Consider the following 21,748-nt stretch of genomic DNA (forward strand, 5'->3'; position numbering starts at 1 on the left):
CGACCAAGAGGTCCGACTTATGGGTCCGCACATGCTTCCGGAGGAGGGTGGGTCCAGGAACTGTCAGCCATGTTGGGAGCGAGACCATGGAGGTGGACATCCTGGGGATGGCAAACACACGTTCGTGAGGGGTCTCATTCGCCGCGGTGCAGAGGAGCAATTGGATGGAGTGGAGCGCGTCGGGGAGGACCTCCTGCCAGCGGGAGACTGGGAGATTTTTAGACCGCAGGGCCAGCAGGACTGCCTTCCAGACCGTCCCGTTCTCCCTCTCCACCTGCCCGTTTCCCCGTGGGTTGTAGCTGGTCGTCCTGCTCGAGGCGATGCCCTTGCTGAGCAGGAACTGACACAGCTCATCGCTCATGAAAGAGGATCCCCGATCGCTGAGGATATAGGTGGGGAAACCGAACAGAGTGAAGATGCTGTGCAGGGCTTTGATTACCGTGGCAGAAGTCATATCGGGGCATGGGATGGCGAAAGGGAACCGGGAGTACTCATCAATCAGGTTCAGAAAGTACGTGTTGCAGTCGGTGGAGGGAAGGGGCCTTTTGAAGTCCACGCTGAGGCGTTCAAAGGGGCGGGAGGCCTTCACAGGTGCGCTCAATCTGGTCGGTAGAAGTGCGCAAAGTTGGCTTGCGGTGAGGAAGATGGCGGCGCCCACGGGCCGCACGTGGGTTGCGGAGGGGAGAATGGCAGCGACCCTGGGTCGCAGGTAGGTACGCCGGGCCTGGAAACAGTGGCGACCGACTGGGCCTGGCAAACAGCAGCAAAGCGTCCTTTCTTCCCACACCCATTGCAGGTCGCGTTCCGCAGCGCTGCCTGGGGAGTTTGTTTTGCCCACAAAAATAACACTTGGGCCCCCTAGAGTTGGCTTACTGCCTCGCGGCACAGGCTAACGGTGAGCTGGAGCCGGCAGCTGGTGGGGCGCACGATGCCCACGAGGGTGCCGCGCGGTATGACTGAAGGTTACGGGAGGTTCACGAGCTGCCTAGTTCCCGCAAGATCGAGTAGCCGCTGGCGGACGTACGCAGACTTCATGCCCGTGACATAACCGTCTCTAATTAAAAGTTTGGTGTGCTGGATTGCCAAAATTGCCTCGCCTACCTAGGATGTGCAGGGCACGCCAGAAATCATCCAGAGACTCCCTGGGGAGTTGCTGTCTCGTGGCCAGGAGGTGCCTGGCGTATACTTGATTCACTGGTCGAACGTAATGTCCCTTCAGGAGCTCCATCGCTTCGGAGTAGGTGGGCACATCATGGATGAAGGGAAAAATGTCAGGACTCACCCATGAATAGAGGACTTGGAGCTTCTGTGAGTCCGAGGGTTCTTCAGTGGCTGTTCTGAGGTAGCTTTCGAAGCAGGCTAGCCAGTGGTCAAAGGCGGACGTAGCGTTGGCTGCTTGAGGGCTCAGCTGCAGGCGACCAGGCTTGATGCGGTGATCCATCGTTTAAAAAATCTTCCTCAATAAATTGATGCACTATCAATTACCACAAAGACGAGAATAGTGGAACAATCGAGGATTTATTGAGCAAGATGTTGTGCCTCCTGTAGCTGGAACCAGAATGGCTGCAGCACAGACGAGCACACACATTAATACGCAGCCTACTGGGCAGAGCCAGCAGGCAGTGATTTACCCTTGTACCACTAATATACGGGCAGTGCCGTAATACATATAATATACTACTAGTGTTGACTACCACATAGGATGTGGAAGCCATTCACCAACTTGTTCGTGGTCAGCAACCAATAAAGTATGATGGGGGGGTTGGGGGGGCAGGAGGCCAAAACACACTCAGAGCAAGTCACGGAACAATGAATACAAAGAAGGGGGGACGGGTGACAAATGCACCCAAGAGAAACACGGGAGATGAACAGAAGGGAGAGAAATTATAAGAGGCTATTTTCCTGGCAAATTAATGCCTGAACCACATTGTGCATAAACCAAAGTAAATACGTGTTTTGGCCAAGTCTGGCAATGGAAAGTCTGCACGAGAAATATATTCGTTAAGGGAGGCTACTGTTACAGCTGTCGTTTGGAACTTCTTCTTTTGCTGATATACGTGTTGATCGTGTTTGGCCCGATGAATGTGATATAAAATGCTAAAAGCTCATACAAATATTTTCAAAAAACATGTATAACTCAGCCAGTACATGAATTGAACCTGAGCTGTCTTTGTTGCTCCACATCACAATCCAGCTGTCCAGTCAACTGAGCTAACACCCAATCATCAACAGTACTCACCACTTCAATCCTGAACAATTCACGCGTCCCTCCTTTCCCTGACAATACTCCAGCTCTCGCCTCACCCCCAACAATATTCAACTTCTGCCTCTCATCCCCAAAATGTTCAAGCTCCTATCTCTCACCCAAGTCTTCAACCCCTCACCACCTCCTGAAAATGCTCACCCTTCCCTCTCATCCCCAGACAGTGTTCATCCCTCCCCCTTAGCCCGGACAGTACTCAATGTCCTCATCCCTGCACTCTTTGCTAATGCTGACGCTTCTGCTAGCGGTCAGACAGGAGCCATGGATTCTGGATGGTGAGCCGGGAGACGAACGTAGGAAGAGTTGGAGTGGGGGTATTGTACCCTCAATAACGACGCTAGAGAGTAAAACGGTAAAGAAGGCTTTAATAAGCTAAGAACTAGCCTGATGCCGAGGCGGGTGCTAACTGGGTGCCGCCCACAAGGCGGCCCCTTATATACGGCTCCCAGGTGGGCGGAGCCGGAGGCGGAATCCCCCAGGGTTCCAAGCCCAGTCTTAAAGGGGACATCACCTTACATGATGACAAGGGTACAGTAGTACAGTAACCGTTCATCCCATTCACCACATTCTTTTTTTAAAGTCCGGCGGGGGTGAAGTGCCATCATAAGTCCATTCATCTCGGTGGCCTGATCGCCCTTAACGACCTCCTCAGCTCAGGCGGTGGTGCGGCGGACACGGATGTCTTAGTTGAGGGTACGTCTGGTAGCACGGTGGTCGGAGCCTTGGTCCGGGTAGGGGATCGGGGCGCAGGGGGAATAGGTGGGACTGGGAATAGCAGTGCCGGCGCCGGCTGGGTGTGTATGGAGGGGGCGCTAGAGGGCGCGCGCAGTAGGTGCCCACCAACAGGGAGTGGGGCCAGGAGGGGGTGTGTTGTAGTGGGTGCCGGGTCCTACAGGGGAGCTGCGAGGGAGGGGCGTCTGTAGTGGGGGAACCAGCGGGTTCCAGATCCCGGAGGGAAACCGTATCTTGCCGGCCGTCGGGATACTCGACGTAGGCGTAACTGGGGTTTGCATGTAGTAATCGGACCTTCTCGAGCAGGGGGTCTGTTTTATGGCTCCTCGTGTGCCTCCGGAGAAGAACAGGTCCCGGAGCCGTCAGCCAAGGTGGAAGCAAGACCCCAGAGGTAGACTTCCTGGGGAAGACAATCGTGAGGGGTCTCATTTGTGGCCGTGCAGAGGAACGACCTAATGGAGTGTAGGGCGTCGGAAAGGACCTCCTGCCAACGGGTAGTTGGGAGATTTCTCGACTGTAGGGCCAGAAGGACAGCCTTCCACACTGTCGCGTTCTCCCTTTCCACCTGCCCGTTTCCCCGCGGGTTATAACTGGTCGTTCTGCTCGATGCGATGCCTTTGCTGAGCAGATACTGACGCAGTTCATCGCTCATGAACGATGCACCCCGGTCGCTGTGGATATAAGCGGGGAAACCGAACAGGGTGAAGATGCTGTGCAGTGCCTTTATCACGGTGGCAGAGGTCAGGTCGGGGCAGGGAATGGCGAATGGGAAGCGGGAGAACTCATCGATAACTGTGAGGAAATAGGCATTGCAGTTGGTGGACGGGAGGGGCCCCTTGAAGTCCACGCTTAGTCGCTCAAAGGGCCCCGAGGCCTTCACGAGCCGAGCCTTGTCTGGCCGGTAGAAGTGCGGTTTGCACTCCGCACAGATCTGGCAGGCCCTGGTCATGCCCTTGACCTCCTTGGTTGAGTAAGGTCGGTTGCGGGACTTGATAAAGTGGACGAGCCGGGTAACCACCGGGTGGCAGAGATCATTGTGGATGGCTTGCAGGCGGTCTGCCTGCGCGTTGGCGCACGTGCCGCGGGACAGGGCATCTGGGGGCTCGTTGAGCTCCCCTGGACGATACTTGATATCGTACGTGTAGGTGGAGAGTTGGATCCTCCACCTCAAAATTTTTATCGTTTTATATTTTGCCCCGTTGCGCATTATCGAACATAAAGGTGACCGACCATTGGTCGGTGACGAGGGTGATCCTCCTACCGGCTAGGTAGTGCCTCCAGTGCCGTACTGCCTCCACAATGGCTTGTGCCTCCTTCTCGACTGCAGAGTGTCGAATCTCGGGAGGCAGTGAGGGTCCGGGAGAAGAACGCTACTGGTCTGCCTGCCTGGTTGAGGATAGCAGCCAGGGCGATGTCTGACGCATCGCTCTCTACCTGGAAGGGGATAGTTCTGTCCACCGCGCGCAGAGCGGCCTTGGTGATATCAGCCTTGATGCGGTTTAAGGCCAATCGAGCCTCAGCCGAGGGGGGAAATATCGTGGTCTTTATGAGTGGGCGGGCTTTGTCCGCATATTTGGGGACCCACTGGGCGTAATAGGAGAAGAGCCCCAAGCACCGTTTGAGGGCCTTGAGGCTGCGGGGAAGGGGGAGTTCCTTTAGGGGGCGCATGCGGTCGGGGTCAGGACCTAGGACCCCGTTTTCCACGACATAGCCGAGGATGGCTAGCCGGGTTGTGTGGAAAATGTATTTTTCCTCGTTATAGGTCAGGTTAAGGGCTCAGGCAGTCTGGAGGGACTTTGAGGTATGCGTCATGGTCCTGCTGGTCATGGCCGCAGATGGTGACATTGTCCAAGTACGAGTATGTAGCCTGCAAACCGTACAAGTCCACCATTTGGTCCATCACCCTTTGAAAGACGGAGACCCCATTTGTGACGCCGAAGGGGACCCTGAGGAAGTGGAAGAGCCGGCCGGCTGCTTCGAAGGCAGTATAGGGGTGGTCTTTTGGTTAGATGGGGAGCTAGCAGTAGGCGGATTTGAGGTCGACAGTGGAAAATACTCAGTATTGGGCGATCCGATTTACCATTTCTGCTATGCGAGGAAGGGGGTACACATCAAGCTGCGTGAAGCGGTTTATGGTCTGGCTATAATCCACGACCATCCGTTTCTTATCCCTGGACCGGACTACCACCACTTGTGCTCTCTAAGACTGTTGCTAGCCTCGATGACCCCCTCGAGTCGGACTTGTAAAATGGCCGCCGCAGTCGGTCGCACGTGTCAGGTCGAGAAGATGGCCGCCGACAACATGGCCTCTCCCATGATTCGCACGAGACGGATGACGCGTCAGAAGGGGGCGTGTCGGGTCGGTGCGCAGCCGCATTGCGAGACCTGAGAGCCTAATTTTCGGGCCGGCTGTTCTTTGTTTTTCTGGCCCCTGGGCCTGGCCAGGCAGACCCTCGCAAAATGCCTCTTCTTCCCGCAGTCGCTGCAGATCGCGGAGCGGGCTGGGAAGCGTGGGCGTGGATGCTGGCCCTGCCTGCAGAAATAGCACGGTGTGCCCCCAGGATGAGCGGGTCGCCGCGCGGCGCAGGCCCGCAACGTGACTGAGTCTGAGGAAGTCCGAGGGGGCTCGCAGAGTCCGCGGGGTACGTACCCAAATTAGGTCGGGCCACCTCCAGCGAGGAGGCGAGCGTTGGCGTGTCCTGGAGGTCTTTTGTCCCGTTTTCGAATAGCCGCTGCTGGATGTAGGTCGAGCGGATGCCGGACACGAACGCGTCTCTGATGTGCAGGTTCATATGGGTATCCCCGTCACATCCTGATGGTCACAGTCCCTGGCAAGCGCGGTGAGTTTTTCAATGCATTCGTCTAGCGATTCCCCCGAGCACTGCCGGCAGGTAGAGAGCAGTTGCCTGGCGTGTACCTCGTTGATGGGTTTGACGAACCGCTTGCAGAGTAACTCGACCGCCTCTTCATAAGTAGTCGCCTTTTCGAGCGTGGCGGAGATTCTGTGACTCACCCGGGCTTGGGGTAGGCGCAGCTTGCATGGCCCCAGGATGGGGGTCTCTGAGGAGTTCAGGTACACCTCGAAACATCGGAGCCAGTATTTAAAAATTCATTTTGCCTCCGGTGTCCGTGCTTCCAGATTGAGCTTCTCTGGTTTTAGGCCTGCGTCCATCCTGATGTCGTTTAGCTTTTTAAATTGTTGTACCCTCAATAACGACGCTAGAGAATAAAACGGTAAAGAAGGCTTTAATAAGCTAAGAACTAGCCTGGTGCCAAGACGGGTGCTAACTGGGTGCCGCCCTCAAGGCGGCCCCTTATATACGACTCCCAGGTGGGCGGAGTCCCCCAGGGTTCCAAGCCCGGTCTTCAAGGGGACATCACCTGATATGATGACAAGAGTACAGTAGTACAGAAACCGTTCATCACAGGGGGGGGGAAGGGCTAAAAATTGCCAGGACAGGGGTGAACATTGCTGAGAGGTGGGAGGTCTGGTGAACAGTGTGGTGACTGTCACTGTGCTTTGACAGTCCAGTTGATTTACCTTAATTATGCAGTTTAACAAATTTTTTGCCAGCTATGAAAAGCTCTAAGCAAACTGGTGTAAAGGCCAGCCTATGTTTTTTTAGAAAATATTTTATTGACAATTTTATTACAATTTTAAACATCAAATTTCAACCAAAAACAAAATCACAATTTAACCAACAAACCCTCCGGGCACAGACCCCAGCCAACATGGCTTACATAAACAATGCCACCTTCCTCAACCCCCCCTCCCCTTCCATTGGTCCTCCTATTCTACTCGCCTCTGCCATGTCTCTCCACCACCCCCCCCCCCAACCGGCCGACTGCTTAATTTTTCTCGAAGAAGTTGATGAACGGCTGCCACCTCCAAGCAAACCCCTGTAACAAACCCCTCAAGGTGAATTTAATTTTTTCGAGTCTGGGAACCCCATGTCGCTAACCCACACCCTCGACTTCGGGGGCTCTGAGTCCCTCCAACCTAGTAAGATCCGTCTCTGGGCTATCGGGGAGGCAAAGGCCAGGACTTCAACCTCTCTCACCCCCTGGGCTCCCGGGTCTTCCAACACACCGAAGATTGCCACCTCTGGACTCGGAACCACTCTCCGTTTTAATACCTCTGATATGACGTCAGCAAACTGAGAGAAACCAACCTTTTATTATAGGTAAAAAGGTTTGGAGGAAGAAATTATTTAAAGAAATCATATTAACTAAAATTTTTAATCAATATATATTAACCACAACAGTAACAAAAAGCTGACTGCTTGTGAATTGATCAGATAAGCAAACTGCTGGAGTTTGCAAGGCCAAACTGCAGAAAGACTCTTTGTGTCAGAAAGCTGGTATAAGATCCCAATTCCGTGTCCATGGTAATAAAAAGTCACCCCATAGTGCTAATATTGGTGGGAAAGGTTTTCTTCGCTGTGTAAAAATACAGAAATCTTTTATCTCTTCATTTGACAGACAGACACTTCGGCCGAATTAAATGAATGATAGATTAGTTAAAACCAATAACAGCTGTAAAAAGGACAACACTTTAAAGATAGTAATCTCCTTGAAAGTTCAGGTATCAGGATGGAAAAGGCATTCTGGAATCAATTCAACCTATCTTCTGAAACCTATTCTATCTGCTTGCTTTGCAAAACCGCTATTTTATTTTATTTTAAACTGCGCAGTCGTTTTGTACTGTGTCTCTTGATCTGAAGAAATTACCACAAGCTATTATTGTATTTTGAATTTAATAATCTGTATTTTGCGAAAGACAATCATTCTGATTAGCTTGCTGCAGGGCTAGTCGGAACATCCTAAATTTTGAACTTGAAAGTTGAAGCTTACCAGTAGACACTACTAGCTGACAAAATAAAAGTTGCAAATTGCTTTTAACCCAAGAAGCCAGTCTTGAATTTCTGTTATTTGATATATGGTACGGCGTTACAGGTATACGAACAGACACAGAGATCCCACAATAACCCCTGCCAGAAACCCCTCAGCCTCAGACAAGCCCAAAACATAGGGACATGGTTCGCAGGACCCCCGACAGAGCGCCAACATTTAACCGCCACCTCCTCAAAAAACCTGCTCATCACAGGCTACAGTCATGTATGCCCTGTGGACAACCTTAAACTGTATCAAGCTGAGCCTGGCGAACGACAAGGATGCACTGACTCGCCTCAGGGTCTCCTCCCATAACCCGGCCTCCAACTCCCCACCCAACTCTTCTTCCCACTTTCTCTTCACCTCTCCTATCGGGCCACCCTTCCACTCCATCAGCTCCTTATAGATCTGAGACCTTCTCCTCTCCTACTCCTGTTCGCGACACCACCTTATCCTGTAGCCCCTGGGGCAGCAGGTGCGGGAAGTCGAAACCTGCCTTCGCACAAAATCCCTCACCTGTAGATACCAGAATCCATTCCCACCTGGCAACTCAAATTCCTCTTCCAGCTCCTTCACGCTCATGAAACCCTCATCAATAAAGAGATCCCCAAATCCCTCGATCTCTGCCCGCTGCCACTTCCGAAAACCCCCGTCCAGCCCCCCTGGAGTGAACCGGTGGTTATCACATATCGGTGCCAACACCGAGCCCCTCTAAACCCATGTGCTGCCTCCACTATCCCCATACCCCCAGGACTGCCACTACTACCGGGCTTGTGGAGTACCGAGCCGGTGAGAACGGCAATGGTGCCATTAACAATGCCCCCAACCCGTGTCCTTACATGATGCCACGTTCACCCGCACCCATACTGACCCCTCTCCCATTACCCACTTCCTGACCATTGCAATATTCGCCGCCCAGTAGTAGTTAATGAAATTCGGGAGGGCCAGCCCCCGCCCCCTAACGCCCCCAGCAGCACCTTTTTCACCGCGGGGTTTTACCCGCCCAAACAAATCCCAAGATCTCTGCATCCACCTTTTTGAAGAACGTCTTGGGGCTAAAAATTGGGAGGCTCTGTAAAACAAACAAAAACCTCGGGAGGACCGTCATTTTAACTGTCTGTACCCGCCTCGCCAATGACAACGGGAGCGCGTCCCACTTCCAAACGTCCCACCTCATCTGTTCTACCAGCCGCCCCAAATTCAGTTTATGCAGCTTCTCCCAGTCCCACGCCACCTCGATACCTAAATATCGAAAGCTCCCTCCCACCACCTTGAACAGCATCTCCCCCAATCTCTTCTCCTGCCCCTTGCCTGGATCGCAAAGACTCACTCTCACCCATATTCAATTTGTATCCCGGAAACCGGCCGAATGCCTCTAATATCCTCATAAACCCTTCAATTCCCCCCAGCGAGTCCAATATGTACAGAAGGAGATCGTCCGCGTAGAGCGAGACCCTGTGTTCCACCCTCCACGCGCTATCTCTTGCCAGACCCTTAGCACTCTCAATGCCAATGCCAACGGCTCTATAGCCAAGGCAAACAACAATTGGGAAAGTGGAAATCCCTGCCTCGTCTCCTGGTGCAACCTGAAGTAATCCGATCTTACCCATTTCGTCCGCACACTCGCCACCGGACCCAATCCACATATCCCTGCCCAAACCCAAATCGCCCTAGGACCTCCAATAAGTATTCCCACTCCACCCAATCAAAGGCCTTCTGTGCATCCATGTCCACCACCACCTCAACCTCGCGCCCCTCTGGAGGCACCATAATTACATTAAGCAACCTCCTAACGTTGGTCGCCAAATGTCACCCCTTAACGAACCCCGTCTGGTCCTCCCCTATTACCCCTGGGATGCAGTCTTCAATCCTTGTAGCCAGGATCTTTGCCAATAGTTTGGCATCCACATTTAGCAGGGAGATCGGTCTGTACAACCCACAGTTTTCCAGGTCCTTATCCTGTTTTAAAATGAGGGAGATCGACGCCTGTGACAACATCGGGGGGAGCACACCCAATTCCTTTGCTTCATTGAAGGCCCTTACCAACAGCGGACCCAACACCCCCGAGAACTTCTTAGAAAATTCCACTGGGTACCTGTCCAGTCCCGGGGTCTTGCCCGATTGCATCGCCTCCAGCCCTTTTACTACTTCTACAAGCCAAATTGGGGCCCCCAGCCCCTCCACCAGCTCCTCATCAACCTTCGGGAACTCCCAGAAACCACCTCATCCCCTCCCGACTGGGGGTTCCGACTCGCATAATTTGCTGTAAAACTCCCTAAACACCCCATTCACCCCCGCTGGGTCCAGGACCCTATTCCCACCTGTGTCCTTCACTTTCCCAATCTCTCTCGCTGTCTCCTGCTTCCTCAACTGGTACGCTAACATCCTGCTTGCTTTCTCCCCATACTCATACATCGCCCCTCTCACCCTTGGCAACTGCCCTACAGTGGATTCCATTTGCAGCCTCTGCCGTTCCTTTAACAGCCCTTCCTCAAGGGCATATCCTTTGTCCACCTGCAGGATTTCCTCCACTAGCCTTTCTATCTCCACCCTCTCTGCCTTCTCCGTGTGCTCGAATCGCAATAAACTCCCCCCTGACCACTGCTTTCAGTGCCTCCCAATCCATACCTGCCGAAAACCTCCCCCATGTCATTAATCTCAACATTCCCATGGATGGCCTTCCACGCCCGCTCACACACCTCCTCCTCCGCTAACACTCCCACGTCCAGCCTTCATTGCGGGCGCTGTCCCCCCCCCTGTTCACTCATAAATCCACCCAGTGTGGGGCATGATCTGACACCACTATTGTCGAATACTCAACATCTACCACCCCTGCCAACAACATCTTATCCAACACAAAAAAATCTATTCGGGTGTCCACCTTGTGCACATGGGAGTAAAACAAAAATTCCTTCGCCCTCGGCCTCCCAAATCTCCACGGATCTACCCTCCCCAAATCCCCCAGCAACAGCCCTTGCCCCCATCCCCCCACTGATCTTCCACTCACCCCCCATTTCGCTTCCGTGAACTAGTCCGCCAAGCTAGCCTGGCAGCCCCCACCCACGGTGCCTAGCATCATTCCCCGCACTGATTCCCCTCCCCCTGCCTGAACATTAGCAAACAAACCCAAAACAACCCCTCCCCAAGCCCAAATAAAGAGAACCAGCCCCCCATCACTTAACAAAGAACAAACCTGAAGCCGAAATGGCCCCAAACATAAGTTAACAGCAACATCACAGCATCTCCACCAAAGTTCAAAGTCCACCTTCTCCTGCCAGTCCATTGTCCTTCACAAAATCTACTGCTTCCTCCACCGAACCCAAAGTACAATTCCCGGCCTTTGCAGGTCACCCATAGACGTACCGGGCACAGTAGCCCGAACTTCAGCCCCTTCTTGTAGAAAGCTGCCTTGACCTTGTTAAAGCTTGTTCTTGGCCAACTCTGCACCCAGGTCCTGGTACACTCGGATTTCACTGCCCTCCCAGGTGCAGCGCCTCGTCTGCCTGGCCCACCTCATAATTTGCTCCTTGTCCAGGAACCAGAGCAACCGACCACCATCGCCCTCGGTGGCTCATTCCCTGGGGCTTCCTCATTAGCGCCCCTGTGCGCTCGATCCATCTCCAACGGTCATGCAAAACCACCCTTTCCGAGCAACTTCTCCAGCATCCACCCCACATATGCGCCAGCATCGGCTCCTTCACTCCCCTCCGGCAGACCCACAATACTTATATTTTGCCTGCATGACCGGTTCTCTAGGTCTTCGACCTTCTCCTGAAGCCGCCTCTGCTGATCGCGCATCATCCCCATCTCCGCTGCTATCAAGGCAAACTGCTCCTTGTGTCCCCCTACCACCTCCTCCATCTCCTGGATCGACTGACCCTGGGCCACCAGCTTCGTTTCCACGTGGTGGACCACCGCCTTGATCGAATCCACCGCCCGGGCCAGGTCCTCCAGACTCTCCTACGGTTGCTGGGTGAACTTCTCGTTCAAGAAGCTCACCAGCTGGTCAGTCGATCACTGAGCCGGCAGGGCCTCTCCCTGCCCCTCAGCCATCTCCACGTGCGTTGCAGGCGCCGCACCAATTCCAACTGATTCCTTCTTTTTCGACCGGTTATGGCTCACAGCTCCATACGCCCGAGGCTCAATCTGTTCCACTCACTCTCCTGCACCTTCATTCCACCTCATATCCACCTGTTAACCGGGGAAAAGGTCCGAAAAAAACACCATGAGCGAGAGCCATCAAATGTGCGGTCACTCACTCCATGGTCGCCACCGGAAGTCAAGACCAGCATATGTATAGGGCAAACAGCCCAAGTCCACATGGTTCTGACCATCCAATCCCACCGTTGTAGGGAATCGTGCAGCAGTCATGGTAGGGGAAAATCAGCAATTGGAAGTTTAAACTTGCACTGTAATACTGCGCTTGCAGGCAAAGTTTAAACTTTCCCTGCTGCGCTTGCAGGTGGAAGTTTAAACTTGTCCTGTAATACTGCGCTTGCAGGTGGAAGTTTAAACTTGCGCTGTTGCACTTGCAGGTGGAAGTTTAAACGTGACCTGTAATACTGCGCTTGCAGGACTTCCTCAAGGTCCCAAGGCACATTAGTGACTTAAGTAGGTCATTTGCCACTCCCCATACAATTGGATTCAGACTCTTGTGTAAATATTCTACTCTTTTTGTCCTTTACCCTCTATTAGATTGCATTCCTGTGGGGAATGTACAGTACTAGTAATTCACCAGTGTATTAGTATCATGTTCTGCCATTGTGTTACAGCTATGTTATGTTGTTGACCTTGTGGGCTCCACCTACGGGTCATTGTGTGGCTTCACCCACAGGGGGATATATTGGGGCATGTACGGGCTCCGCCCATGGCTCCTCCCCTTGAAAGGAAGTATAAAGAGCAGTTGACCTGTAGGCGGTTCACAGTATTGTACCAGTCGCAGGCAGGCACTGTTCTAAGCTGATTAAAACCACGGTTTAATTCAACTCGTGTCTTTGAGTGAATTGATGGTCGCATCAATTTAATCAGCTTAAACACAACTATGGAATCAGCCCTGAAACCTGATCGACCGGAACTCGATCCGCGGGCTGCGTAGGCGAAATAAATTTTTTTGCACTGGCTTTGATGCTTCAAGGCCTGTCTCGCTGCTTCTTCCACACCTTCCATCACCGATGAACAGAAGCTGAGCCTCGTCCACGCACGGGTGAGCCATCGCATGTCTGTTCAGCTCGACGAGGCCTCCTCCTATGCAGATGCCCTCGTGATGCTCGAACGCCTATACGTACGGCCCGTGAACGAGGACTACGCGCGACACATCTCCACCACTCGCCGCCAGCACCCCGGGGAGTCGCTAGATGACTACCTACGCGACCTCAAAGCCCTCGCACGTTACCAGGCTGTTACGGCCACTCAACACATGGAACTCGCCGTCCGAGACGTCTACGTGGCGGGAGTCCGGTCGAATTATGTGAGACAGCGCCTGCTCAAAAAGGGGGCCCAGGATCTGGACGACACGGTAAAGTTAGCCACCTCTCTGGAGGTTGCGTTTCAGAGCCTTACTGCGTTCCCGGCTGACCACGCGACCCCCTCGTGGGCCCCCGACCAAAGACTACCCAAGGCATGTGCCGCGCGCCCGCCCGCCCATCATGGGGGGGCTAACCTGCTATTTTTGCGGCCTGTCTCAACAACCCCGACAGCACTGCCCGGCCCGCAATGCGAACTGCAGCAGCTGCGGGAGAAAAGGACATTTCGCCAAAGTCTTTCTGGCCAGGTCTAAGAACGCTAACTCACAGACCCGATCCTCAGACTCACAGGCCCGCAGGGTGGCAGCGTGTCTGCCGACTCCGCCCCCTGCAGATGCCTCAGCCACGGGCTATCAGTGGGGGCAGCCATCTTCCAGCCCTCACAGCACGTGCGACTCACGGGGGCCGCCATCTTGGCCGCCTTCCCCCACGCGGCCGCCCACTTGCGATCCATGGGGGCTGCCATCGTGGATGCCATCTTCCTCACCGCCCGCCATCTTGGCCACCATCTGCTACGCCGCTCGATGCGTATGATCAATATGTCAGGGTGCCAGGTTGGCACCATCAAGGTGCCAAGCTGGCATTTTCCGTGCGTACGTGATCGAGACGGGGGTGCCCAGCGTGGGTGTTGGGAGGAGGGGGGGGGAGAGATGGGAAATGTTATAATCAAATCCATTATGCACACTATTGAAATCCATTATGCACACTATTAGCATAACTATGCAAAGTATGTACTCAAACCTGAAATGAGAATGTTCAATTGTGTTGCATCGTGAAAAATGATGTACTAATATTAATTCATTGTATCAATATATTCCCCACATTTTATAGTGGTTATTAAGGAGATTCAATGGACAGTAAGTTGTGAGATGTCATATAATTGTGAATGTAGTGTAGTTCTTTGAGCTAGTCAATTCAAAAGAATTTAAAATGGCAAATGAAAAAACCATAGAAAAGGCACATAATCCAACATCAGAACAGTGATAACCACTTTTTTAAAAAGTAATTTACGGGCTGTGGGCATCACTGGTTGGATCAACATTTATTGCCCGTCTCTAACTGCTCTCCACTTCATAGGGCATTTGAGAGTCAACCAGATTGCTGTGGGTCTGGAGTCTTGGAGTCACATGTAGGCCAGACCAGATAAAGACGGCAGATTTCCTTCCCTAAAGGACATTAGTGAACCAGATACGTTTTTACGACAATCAACATAATCATCATTAGACTTTTAATTCCAGATTATTATTGAATTTAAATTTCACCATCTGCTGTGGTGGGATTTGAATCCTAGTCCCCCAGATGTTGCCCTCAGTCTCTGATGACTAGTTCAGTGGCAATACCACTATACCACTGCCTCCCTTATAATCCCATTCCCTGAAATATTTGTCATGTTTAATGTGTTATTAGCAATGCTTGAATCATAGAATTTACAGTGCAGAAGGAGGCCATTCAGCCCATCGAGTCTGCACCGGCTCTTGGAAAGAACACCTTACCCAAGTCCACACCTCCACCCTATCCCCATAACCCAGCAACCCCACCCAACACTACGGGCAATTTTAGACACTAAAGGCAATTTAGCATGGCCAATCCACTTAACCTGCGCATCTTTGGACTGTAGGAGGAAACTGGAGCACCCGGAGGAAACCCACGCACACACGAGGAGAACGTGCAGACTCCGCACAGACAGTCACCCAAGCCTGGGACCCTGGAGCTGTGAAGCAATTGTGTTAAGCACTATGCTTCCGTGCTGCCCACTTTGTAATTGACTTCAATGGTAAATGGGTCCTTGTCATTTGCTTGAAATAAACAGTTGCCTTGAAAAGTGTGTATGGTACAAGTGGTGCAGACTATTTTATATAAAAACAAATCAATTGCTGATCACGATTAAAGTGCTTTGCTTTATATTTAGTTAGAATGTTACAGGATAACAATCCTGCTTTTGCACTTAAAGGAAACACATTGTGAAAATGGTACGCTTCAGAAATTAAATACTAGCATTCATTATTGTGATTGCATATAGCCAGTTCATATCCCAAGGCGTACATACTAAAGAAACACAGATTAAAGAGGATTGATGGTAAACTTCTAGGGGCTTAAGTTATTGACCTCACTAATTTTAATGAAAAAATAAATGAGTAGCTGACAGCTGTTAACTGGATGTCCATAATAAGGAGCCAAAAGCAAAAGAAATATGAGCCCAAAATTTCCTGCGCCATACCCCTGGGAAATCAATATAATCTGGGGAATGCACACAGCGGTTGGAAGGAAGACCATAAAATAGGAATTCAATCATAATTCCACTCAAAAAGTTGAGAGTGTGCATTATGATCACATGAAAATGATGGAAACAAACTGTATATCCTGTCTTCCAGCATGCCTCAGTCTGAGAGTGGTAGTGGTAGATAGATGTGAATGGAAAGATAGATTATGGGGGCAACAATAAATTTAAAATGGTCAGTTTCCTAATGCAATCGATTGTCACATAGTTGACTACAATAGGGAAAAAAGCATTATGGAGAACGGGGGCAGAACATTTTACCTTATTATGCAAGGCATGTTATGTCCAACAAAAGGAAAGTTATTAGTGAAGGAACTCACCTCAATGAAAGGATTTTTTTTGTGAATCTAGGCCCTAGATTTGAAGGCGTTTGAGATGTTCACTGACGCTAATTACCTGTTTTCATTGAAACCATTCTGGTGGTGAAGGAATCCCAACATGAACTCCACCACCTACTGTTGTAGCAAATGGTTGGTGAGGTACAGAGCAGCAGCAAGTAAATGCACAGGAACAAGGTACACTATCCCTCCAGGCACCTCTCCAGTACTTTTAAACAATCTTAAGCATCAACAAGGTTCATCCTTTATTGGATTGTTATCATTCCAGGATGCAGTCTCAGCCAATTATAAATGCAACCAACTCACATTTATGAAAAAAAGGTTTTTAAGAGGATGAAAATTGTTTCCATTGGTAAATAAATCAGAAACCAATGCAGCATTGATTAAGGATTATTGTTAAAATTGAAAGGAGGAAGTTAGAAGAAATATTATTACACAAAGGATTATTAGAAAACAGAATGCTATATAGGGGAGGCCATGTCTGATAAATCTGGAGGTACAAAGAAGTTGGGCAAAGGAGAACCAGTGATGTGATCTATTTAGATTTTCAGAAGGCCTTTGACAAGGTGCCATATAGGAGGCTGTTAAATAAGTGAAGAGCCCATGATGTTAAAGGTAAGATACTGGCATGGATAGAGGATTGGCTGACTGGCGGAAGATGGAGATAAAGGGGTCTTTTTCAGGATGGCAGCCAGTGACTAGTGGTGTGCCTCAGGGGTCGGTGTTGGGACAACTTTTCACAATTTACATTAACAGTCTGGAAGATGGAACTGTTGCTAAGTTTGCAGATGATATAAAGGTATGCAGAGGGACAGGTAGTATTGAGGAAGCAGGAGGGCTGCAGAAGTACTTGGACATGCTAGGAAAGTGGGCAAAGAAGTGACAGATGGAATATAATGTGGAAAAATGTGAGATTATGCATTTTGGTAGGAAGAATGAAGGCATAAGACTATTTTCTAAATATGAAAAGACTTAAGAAATCAGAAGTGTGGTGATATGTGTGCACACATGAATGTATATAGTTGTATAAATGTATAAAATTGCACATCAGTACATGTAACAATCAGTATGACCTCCGGCCAGAGGGTGGCGTCAGACTTCCATCATGTGACTGGAATGACCCGTCAGTCGGTAGCAGGACGTACAACAGGACAGTCGCATTTAGAGTAGTTCCCGAGGTTGTCGAGTAACTTTGTCTGTACATTATTCTGTTAGCTACCTTTCCACGTGTTTGACAATAAATCATCGTTCCAATAAATACCTATATGTTGTGTGTATCATTATCAACGGTGGGACCACAGAACACAAGAAGCACAAATAGACTTAGGAGCCCAAGTTCAAGATTCCCTTAAGGTTAACGTTCGGCAGGTTCAGTCAGCAGTTAGGAAGGCAAATGCAATGTTCGCATTTATGTCGAGGAGGCTAGAATACAAGAGCAGGGATGTACTTCCAAGGCTATATACAGCTCTGGTCAGACCCCATTTGGAGTATTGTGAGCAGTTTTGGGCCCCATATCTAAGAAAGGATGTGCTAGCCTTGGAAAGGGTCCACAGAATCACAGAATACTACAGTGCAGAAGAGACCCTTTGGCCCATTGAGTCTGCACCAACACATGAAAGGCTCTGACTTGCCCATCTAATCCCACTTGCCAGCACTTGGCCCATAGCCTTGAATGTTATGGCGTGCCAAGTACTTATCCAGGTACTTTTTAAAGGATGTGGGGCATTCCTTTTTAAAGGATGTGAAGCCTCTACCACCCTCCCAGGCAGTGCATTCCAGACTGTCACCATTCTCTGAGTAAAAATGTTTTTTCTCAATACCCCCTGAACCTCCCACCCCTCATTTTGAACTTGTGTCCCCTCGTAACTGACCCTTCAACTAAGGGGAACAGCTGTTCACGATCCACCCTGTTCATGCGCCTCATAACCTTGTACACCGCAATCAGGTTACCCTTCAGTCTTCTCTGCTCCAAAGAAAACAACCCAAGCCTATTCAACCTCTCTTTATAACTTAAATGTTCCGTTCCAGGCAATTTTCCGGTGAATCTTCTCTGCACCCCCTCTAGTGCAATTAAATCCTTCCTATAATGTGGCGACCAGAATTGCACACAGTACTCCAGCTGTGGCGTCACCAAACTTCTATACTGCTCCATCATGACCTCCCTGCTTTTATAATCTATGCCCCGATTGATAAAACTGATAAAAGCGAGTGTCCCTTATGCCTTTTTCACCGCCCTATTAACCTGCCTTTCTGTCTTCAGAGATCTATGGACAAACATGCCAAGGTGCCTTTGTTCTTCGGAACTTCCCAGTGTCAGAACTTTCATGGTATACTTCCTTGTCAAATTACTCCTTCCAAAGTGTATCACCTCACACTTTTCAGGGTTAAATTCCATCTGCCACTTATCCGCTCATTTGACCATTCCATCTATATCTTCCTGTAACCCAAGACAGTAAACTTCCTTATTAACCACCCGGTCAATTTTTGTGTCATCTGCAAACTTACTGAGCCTACCCTCCACATAGTCACCTATGTCATTTATATAAATGACACACAATAGGGGGCCCAGCACGGATCCCTGTGGTTCGGCACTGGTCACTGGCTTCCAGACACTAAAGCAGCCATCTATCATCACCCTCTGTCTCCTACCACCTTATTAAATCACCCTGTATCCCATGTGCATTTGCCTTCTTGATAAGTCTCCCATGTGGGACCTTGTCAAAGGCTTTGCTGAAATCCATGTAAACTACGTCAACTGCACTACCCTCATCTACACACGGTTACATGCTCAAAAAATGAATCAAATTTGTTAGGCATGACATACTTCTGACAAAGCCATGCTGACTATTCCTGATCAAACCTTGCCTCTCCAAGTGGAGATAGATTCACTCCTACAGGATCTTCTCCAGTAGTTTCCCAACCACTGACATGAGACTCACTGGTCTGTCGTTCCCTGGCTTGTGTCTACAACCTTACTTAAATAGTGGGACCATATTAGCTGTTCTCTAGTCCTCTGGCACATCCCCCGTGGCCAGAGAGGAATTAAACATTTGGGTCAGAGCCCCGGCAATCTCCTCCCTCGCCTTCCATAGCAGCCTGAGACACAATTCTGGAGATGTGTCCACTTTTAAGTCCGCCAATACCTCCAATACCTTGCCACTCACTATGACAATTTGCTCAAGAACCTCACAATCTCTCTCCCCGAGTTCCATAACTACCTCCTCATTCTCTTGGGTGAAGACAGATGTGAAATATTCAAGGTCCTCTGGCTCCACCCGCAGATTTCCCCACTGGTCCATAATGGATCCTACTCTTTCCCTGGTTATCCCTCTTCCCATTGATATACTTACAGAATATCTTGTGATTTTCCCTACTTTTACCAGCCAGAGCTTTCCATTATCCGTTCTTTGTTCTCCTAATTCATTTCTTAAGCTCCATCCTGCACTTTCTGTACTCCACTAATGCCTCTGCAGACTTGCTCCCCTTATAGTTGTTAAATGCCTTTCTTTTCCTTCTCAGCGTACCCTGAATGTCTCTGGTCATCCATGGTTCTCTGGGCTTGTTACACCTTCCTATTGCCCTAGAGGGAACATATTGGGCCTGTACCCTCCCCATTTCATCTTTGAAATGGGGAGGGTCTTCTGTACATTTCCCCACAAGTGACTCTTTCCAGTCTACCGTGGCCAGATCCTGCCTTATTCTGTTAAAATCTACTCTACCCAAATCCAAAACCTTTTTTTGCAGCTTGTCTATTTCTTTGTCCATAACAAATTAAAATTGAACCATGTTGTGGTTGCTATCACTAAAATGCTCCCCCACCAACACGTCAACCATCTGTCCTCCTTCATTCCCCAAAATTAGGTCCAGCACTGCACCATCCCTGGTTGGATCTTCTACATATTGAGCTAAAAAGTTCTCCTGTATACATTTTAAGAACTCTACTCCATCTAAGCCCTTAACATGATGGCTATCCCAATTAATTTTGGGAAAGTTGAAATCACTTAATATAATTACCCTCTTATTATTTTTACACTCCTCCACAAATTGCGCACATATGTGTTCCTCAATTTCCTGCTGGCTATCTGGGGGTCTATAATAAACACCTAGCAATGTCTCTTATTTATTCCTAAGCTCTACCCACAAAGCTTCATTTGATACCCCCTGCAAGATATCATTTCTTCTTACTACAATAACTGCCTCAACTAATAATGCAATGCCTCCTACTCTTTAACCCCTCCTCTGTCTTGCCTGAAGATTCTATATCCCGGGCTGTTGAGCTGCCAATCCTGCCCCTAAGTCAACCATGTCTGTGATATTTATTATATCATAATTACACTAGTCAATCATCGCCCTTAACCTTTTTACCTTTAATACTCCTGGCATTAAAGTAGAGGCCATCCAGCCTTGTCTTACTCCCTTGAAACTTATTACCACTGTATTCCCTTTAACCTGATTACTTTTCTATGTTATACTGTGCCCCTATTCTGCTATCAGACTGTGTCCCCTTCCCCTGCCAAACTAGTTTTAACTTTTCCCAACAGCAGGAGCAAACCTGCCAGCATGGATGTTAGTCCCGCTCTGGTTTAAATGTGGACCGTCCCGCTTGTACAGATCCCACCTTCCCCAAAAGTAATCCCAAAGGTCCAGGAATCTAAAACCTTCCCTCCTGCACCAACTCTTAAGCCACGCATTCACCTGTGCTATTCTCCTATTTCCATACTCACTAGCACATAGCACTAGAAGTAATCCAGAGATGACAACCCAAGAGGTCCAGCTGTTTAGTCTATTCCCTAACTCCCTGAATTCTTGATGCAAGACCTCATCCCTCTTCCTACCTATGTCATTGGTATGAACATGTACCATGAACTCTGCTCCCCCTTCAGGATATCCTGAGTCCAGAGGAGTTTCACAAGAATGATATCTGGAACGAAGAGCTTGTCATATGGGGAGCGGTTGAGGACTCTGGGTCTGTACTCATTGCACTTTAGAAGGATGAGGGGGATCTTACTGAAACTTGCAGGATACTGAGAGGCCGTGAAAGAGTGGACGTGGAGAGGACTAGTAGGAAAAACTGGAACCCGAGGGCACAGCCTCAGACTAAAGGGACGATCCTTTAAAACTGAGATGAGGAGGAATTTCTTCAGCCAGAGGGTGGTGAATTTGTGGAACTCTTTGCCACAGGGATAGGACCGTAGCACAAGTGGATAGCACTGTGGCTTCACAGCACCAGGGTCCCAGGTTCGATTCCCTGCTGGGTCACTGTCTGTGCGGAGTCTGCACGTTCTCCCCGTGTCTGCCTGGGTTTCCTCCAGGTGCTCCGGTTTCCTCCCACAGTCCAAAGACGTGCAGGTTAGACATAAGACATAGGAGCGGAAGTAAGGCCATTCGGCCCATCGAGTCCACTCCACCATTCAATCATGGCTGATTTCAACTCCATTTACCCGCTCTCTCTCCATAGCCCTTAATTCCTCGAGAAATCAAGAATTTATCAACTTCTGTCTTAAAGACACTCAACGTCCCGGCCTCCACTGCCTTCTGTGGCAATGAATTCCACAGACCCACCACTCTCTGGCTGAAGGAATTTCTCCTCATCTCTGTTCTCAAGTGACTCCCTTTTATTCTAAGGCTGTGCCCCCGGGTCCTAGTCTCCCCTGCTAATGGAAACAACTTCCCTACATCCACCCTATCTAAGCCATTCATTATCTTGTAAGTTTCTATTAGA

The 21,748-nt window shown here is 49.9% G+C and overlaps 1 protein-coding gene across 2 annotated transcripts in view; it reads right to left on the minus strand.

Annotated features, from left to right (window-relative positions):
* The window catches only part of LOC140426265 (peroxiredoxin-1-like), a 155,301-nt gene that overhangs the window by 14,015 nt on the left and 119,538 nt on the right, over positions 1-21,748 (minus strand). The window lies entirely within an intron of this gene.

This window comes from Scyliorhinus torazame, chromosome 7, assembly GCF_047496885.1.
Source record: "Scyliorhinus torazame isolate Kashiwa2021f chromosome 7, sScyTor2.1, whole genome shotgun sequence".
NCBI classification, from domain to species: domain Eukaryota; kingdom Metazoa; phylum Chordata; class Chondrichthyes; order Carcharhiniformes; family Scyliorhinidae; genus Scyliorhinus; species Scyliorhinus torazame.